At 38.9% G+C, this 5,948-nt stretch overlaps 1 long non-coding RNA gene across 6 annotated transcripts; it reads left to right on the top strand.

The window, feature by feature from the left end:
- Window positions 1-1,738: 1,738 nt before the first annotated feature.
- LOC119286071 lies at window positions 1,739-5,404 on the top strand. 6 transcript variants are annotated; one of them, XR_005140256.1, is made up of 7 exons: window positions 1,739-2,477; window positions 2,573-2,647; window positions 3,597-3,666; window positions 3,788-3,894; window positions 4,461-4,548; window positions 4,690-4,784; window positions 5,251-5,404. It is a non-coding gene; the product is annotated as an uncharacterized LOC119286071 (long non-coding RNA). The 6 variants fall into 6 exon arrangements; XR_005140253.1 differs by having other exon boundaries at window positions 4,461-4,565; XR_005140255.1 differs by lacking the exon at window positions 5,251-5,404 and having other exon boundaries at window positions 4,690-5,205.
- The last annotated feature ends 544 nt before the right edge of the window (window positions 5,405-5,948 follow it).

Genomic DNA, 5,948 nt, shown 5'->3' with positions numbered 1-5,948 from the left:
TAATAAAGAATAGTTTTGAGCTGAGGGCTTTGCTTTCTTGCTATGATCTTCAGGGAATAAAATAAAAGAAAGAAAGAATAAAAAGATCATATATTGATCTTATGGAGAGTAATGACATCACATATAAAGAGTATGATGAATAAAGTTTGTTGGGAGTTGACAAACATAGTTTTGGTCATTATAGAAATTAATAGGAAGTAATAAAGAAAGAGAGGTTTCACATATAAATATACTATCTTGGACATCTTTTGTAATTGTGAGCACTCATTAAAGTATGACATTTTAAAAAGTTAATGTTGGACAAGGAAGATAACATAATGGGTTATGCTTTCTTATATCTGGATAGAAGTTATATTGTCATGGATCCTCCAACATGTTGAGCTCGCCTTTCCCTCTCATGCTAGCCAAATTCTTTGCACCAAATAGAGATATTACTTGTGTTTCGAAACATCCCTTAAATCAGTTTTGCCATGAGAGTCCATCATACCTACCTATGGATTGAGTAAGATCCTTCAAGTAAGTTGTCATCGGTGCAAGCAATAAAAATTGCTCTCTAAATAAGTATGATTTATTAGTGTGAAGAAAATAAGCTTTATACGAACTTGTGATATGGAAGAAATAAAAGCGACAGACTGCATAATAAAGTTCTTTATCACAAGTGGCAATATAAAGTGACGTTCTTTTGCATTAAGATTTTGTGCATCCAACCATAAAAGCGCATGACAACCTCTGCTTTCCTCTGTGAAGGGCCTATCTTTTACTTTTATCTTCTACCCATATAAAAGAGTCATGGTGATCTTCACCTTTCCTTTTTAGACTTTTTCTTTTGGCAAGCACTATGTGTTGGAGAGTTCATATATATCCACTCGGATGTAGGTTATCATAACGTATTATTGTTGACATTACCCTTGAGGTAAAAGGTTGGGAGGCGAAACTATAAGTCCCTATCTTTCTCTCTGTCCGAATGAAGCTTTGAACCCATAAGTATCGCGTGAGTGTTAGCAACTTTGAAAGACTAAATGATAGTTGAGTATGTGGACTTGCTGAAAAGCTCTTGAATTGACTCTTTCTGATGTTATGATAAATTGAAATTTCTTAAATGACCGAGATCATAGTTTGTTAGTTTTCAATAAATTTCTGATTCATACCTTACCATGTGAGCAAATTGTTACTTTAGCATAAAAAATTATATGACACTATATGTTGTTGTTCTAAAGATGATCATGATGCCCTCATGTTCGTATTTTATTTTACCGACACCTCTATCTCTAAACATGTGGACATATTTTTCGATATCGGCTTTCGCTTGAGGATAAGCGAGGTCTAAACTTGGAGGAGTTGATACGTCCATTCTGCATCATGCTTTTATATTGATATTTATTACATTATGAGATGTTATTACACATTATATCATAATACTTATGCCTTTTCTCTCTTATTTTACAAGGTTTACATGAAGAGGGAGAATGCCGACAGTTACAATTCTGAACTGGAAAGGAGCAAATATTAGAGACCTATTCTGCACAACTCCAAAAATCCTGAAACTTCATAAAGAATTATTTTGGAATCTCTCCTTATAATAAGAATAAAGCACGGGTTGAGTCTCTCGGATTCACCGCCGCGCCTTTTTTGCAAAATAGTCCTTGTGTTTTTTTAATTGAACCCGCAGCCCTCCTATTAAGTAGTAAACCTGAACAGGTACGTGTGAAATAAAGGAAAAAAACAGCACCCCGCACGCTCAATGCCTCCCCCGATCCCATCTCTTCCACCTCCAGAGCACCGCCACCTCCTGCCACGCCCCACCCCGCCTCACCGCGCACCGCCGGCCGCCGCCGCGCGCCCCTCCGGCACGCCTACCCCTACCCCAAGTGCCCCCACACCCGCGGCCTTCCACCGCCGGCGACAGTCTACCCTGACTGTGTCGCTCCCAAGCCACCCGACCCCAAATCGCTCGGGTGTCAGCGGCGCTGGCAGCACAAGCAGCTGCCATGAAGCTGCGCGCCACCCCCTTGCCCCCTTCACCTCCTTCCTCCCACTTGCACACATGAGAAGGAATTGAATCAGAGTCGGTCCCTCAATCTAAACCAGGAGGAGCGCCCATTGAACAGGATGGTGTGCAGGTCGCGGAGAGTTGCATCGGCAAGTGTCAGCTCATATCTTGAAGTGCCATGGAGCAAAGCTTGTGAGGATGCAGGGGCCGTTGGTGGTGTTGGACTTATCGCAGGTTGAACCACATCTTGCTTTCCTTTTCTTTTGCCAATCTGCTCTCTTGTCTCTCGGAGTCACAAATTGGTCATCCATGCATCTCTTCTTCTTAATAGATATATAACATTGATTTGATTGGTAATACTGATGGCAGATTGCTGCAATTTATTGAATTTGATCTAATTTATTTTGGGATTGTTAAATTTGTGATTTTTTACATACAATCTATGGATACCTCATGGAGATCGGTCGAAGCAAACTATTCTCATCAGGTGAGCTTATATAAGTTACGAAACCCATTGTCTAAATGTCATTTGTAAACATGCCTTTTCTTAAGCTATTCCTAAACCAATTTTTATATCGACAGCTTCAGTAATGTGTCTGATGCCATTTGGCCCATATGGCAGGGTTAACATCATCAATGGCCTGCCCCAGTCGTCAGGTACGGCTGATGCCTTTCCTTGATTTTCTTTGTTGCCGTTCCGCCATAATCTTCTGTTCAAGGAAGTTCCTTGTCAAGCTGGCATGTCCTTACCATTGTAGGTTAGAGAATTGACTTCTCATAAACTTTTTTCGTACCCCTTTTCAGCCAGATAGTTATATTGTGAAACACTTGACAATGAAGCTCTCTGTCAACTATTAAAGCATTGACAATTTCTATCCTAAAGCTGAATGTTTTTGTGGGCAATTCGTTCGTAAAAGCAATGGCAAGTGAGAACTACTAAATCATTGAGAGTCTCCTTGCCTCCCTCACGGGCTACACACGCTACGACCTGCTTGGATGCAACATGCTGGTCTTCCAAGGCCTACGTCAATCACACCAGTGTTTCCAGGTTGTACGAGGCCCTGTAAACACTTATAATTTGAGTGATGTTGCCACAGCCTGGCCTTGCTGATGCGACATGAGTAGTTTTTTCTAGCAATCACGCACATCTGAAGACTTACTGGACTACTTTCCGAACTGACCGGACGTGACAAGATAGGCAAGCACAAAAGAGCTAGCTGATTTATTCACCATACAATTATACTATTATTTGAAGGCACAATTAGATACTACTGAAAGTGTTGATGTATTGGTATTGGCAGGTTTTGCCAGTACTTGAAATGCCATTTTAAGTAGAGGTATTAGAGATACGAAGTTCTAACTTTGTTCTTGTGGTAATCTAAAAATAATTTGGTGATTTCAAGTAGTTCTGAGAGTATAAGTATTATCCCTTCTTTAATAATGGTAAGAGCATAGATCTCATCAACTAGGAAATAATCCATCAGGTAAGCAAAACACTGAATAATCACCATTTGTATGAAATAGTACCTGCACATATTATTTTTAAGATGAAACAAGTTGGTTTGTTTACTATGAGGAACCACCTTATGGCCTTTGTGTATTCCAGGAACTACCAATGTATCTTCCTATTTGATCCAAAATGCATATACACATGATTATGATGGAGATACTATCCGGTATGAACAACATAATCATCTTGCAATACTAACATGTATTTATTTAACTCATTTATGCACGTAATAGTGATGCATCTTATGTATTCTATTCTATCTGAAGCTTCAATGCAATTAACTGCAGAACTTGCCATCAACAGGATTGAGCAATGTGGCATATAAGCTTTAGCTTGCTGGTTCAGATTATCAGTGTTAATCTTCTGGTTGTGGCAATTTTTCAGACTTTTTGAGGTAGCTAACCTAATCTATTGTTAAGCTATGAAGGATTTTTTTGGAAAGGTTACTGAAAGGATACCTTAACTTTGTTTAATCGCCTAGATCATTTTTTCTGGAAAGGTTACTGAAAGGGTACCTTAACTTTCTTTCATCCCCTAGATCGGTTTAAGTATGCTAAGCTCATGTTTATTTAGATGTATAGCTTTGCATGACAGTCTTGTTTTAACATATTATTGGGGCATTACGCAATGTATATTCTGCATTTCTTCTCATCATTATTCTCACGTATATTGGCACTTGCCTTTGGGGATAACCAGACGCCTACGCTTTAAGCAAACAGGAACAGCGCAAGTGCTCCCTATCCCTCCTCTCAAATTCTGCCCAAGAGCATCCTACTTTCTCCATGTTTGCTTAAAGTTCTTCTTATTTTTACTTCTTGAAATTCATAAAGTATATGTACTCAGTTGTGGTTACGATGGTTGATTGTTTGCTAGACCTTTGTGTCGTCAATTATACGGATTAATTGTGTTCAATCTTACTAATAAAAAGACTATTCCCCTTTTCATGACATGGAAGAACAGAGGGTGTCATGTGTCAGATGAGAGAGGCAACTGATGTGGTTCTTTATCATGTTGCTGCCATCGCAACCACATGTTAATTAAAGTGCAGGTACTCCAGTCAGTCGGGTATGCTAATTATGTGATATCATTTTTTACTAAAGCTTTGTACAAATGATTGACAAACTGATATAACTTGGGCCTGAACTGATGCTTTCCTTTTTGCACTTCTCGAAAAATATTTGTGCACCAGGAGCTCTATAAATGAGGAAAGCGGAAAGAGCCATGGCGTGATGGCTACATATTCATCTACCTTGACAACCTTTAAGTACCAACAGTTGAATAATCGTAGGTTTTATTTGGAGAACAAAAATATAAGATTTAATGCTACCCAATATTTGTAATTGAAAAAGATAGATTGTACGTGCTTTACATTATATAGGTGGTTGCCTCAATATGTTTCAAGCTAGAGAATAATATTTGTGTATAGTCTGATTTTGGTCTGTCCATATTTCATACCTGTAACACATGATGGAGGAGCACGGAGCAGTCCTAAATATTGGTGGATTACATAGATTCTGCAACTCCCTTAAATCCAGTGTGCACTAAACTACTCCAATTTCCATTTTATGGGAGAATTTTGAGCTAGACTCCTGCTATCTGTAGATTTTGTCTTCCAAGTTATGGATATCACAGTGCATGTATTCACCATTGTGGTGTAGCCTAATGATACTTTCTAACTATATATACATCATTGGTAGTTCATATCTTCAGTTGAGCAATATTTTACACAAAACATGTCCTTTTATTGCAGGAACCACCCAACATATCTTGGCGAAGATGGAAAGAGGATGATTTCTTCATTTTGTATAGGTGCTTATTTGATGTTTCTGATGATTGGCTTGACTCCTTCCTTCTAGCGAAGAACCTTAAATAATTCTCAAATATGTGTGTGGGATGAACAAGGAGTTGATCGATCCGGAGAGATCCTAGAGAGGATTGGGGATCGGGGGTAGGGTTATATGTAGCAGGCTGGACCTAGAGGGAGGGCCGACCTGGTTAGTTTCGGTGCAGAGGGAAAATGGCCAGAAGAAGACCTGCTCGGCTGAAAAAATAGAGATTTAGAGAAAGAAAGAGAGGGCTAGGAAGAGAGTTTGGACATGGGAGTTATTTTCCTTGGTCTTACAAAAAATGAGATTGATCTAGGAAAATAGAAATAGTCATGTGTGGAAATTTTGATCCAACTCGTGTGAATTTAATTCAAATCGGCTTGAAATAGGAAGTGGGTGTTTGGAAGGTGTAGAAAATGTTGAGATGTTGGTAAGGCTTCAATACGTGCACAAAGATTTGTTGGCAAGGTTTTGATTCGTTTCTCCTGTTACAACACACGAGCATACATATTTACTATATGAATAACTAGAAATGTGAATTATAAAACTGAAATTATTGTAATGAACTTTCGAAATGAGTTTGCATCGAGGTCCAAACTTCAAGTGAGTCTGCACGAGCTCC

The sequence above is a fragment of the Triticum dicoccoides genome, chromosome 4A (assembly GCF_002162155.2).
Source record: "Triticum dicoccoides isolate Atlit2015 ecotype Zavitan chromosome 4A, WEW_v2.0, whole genome shotgun sequence".
Lineage (NCBI taxonomy): Eukaryota > Viridiplantae > Streptophyta > Magnoliopsida > Poales > Poaceae > Triticum > Triticum dicoccoides.
The sequence above is the reverse complement of the archived record's forward strand: the minus strand, read 5'-3'. Positions and strand labels throughout refer to the sequence as shown.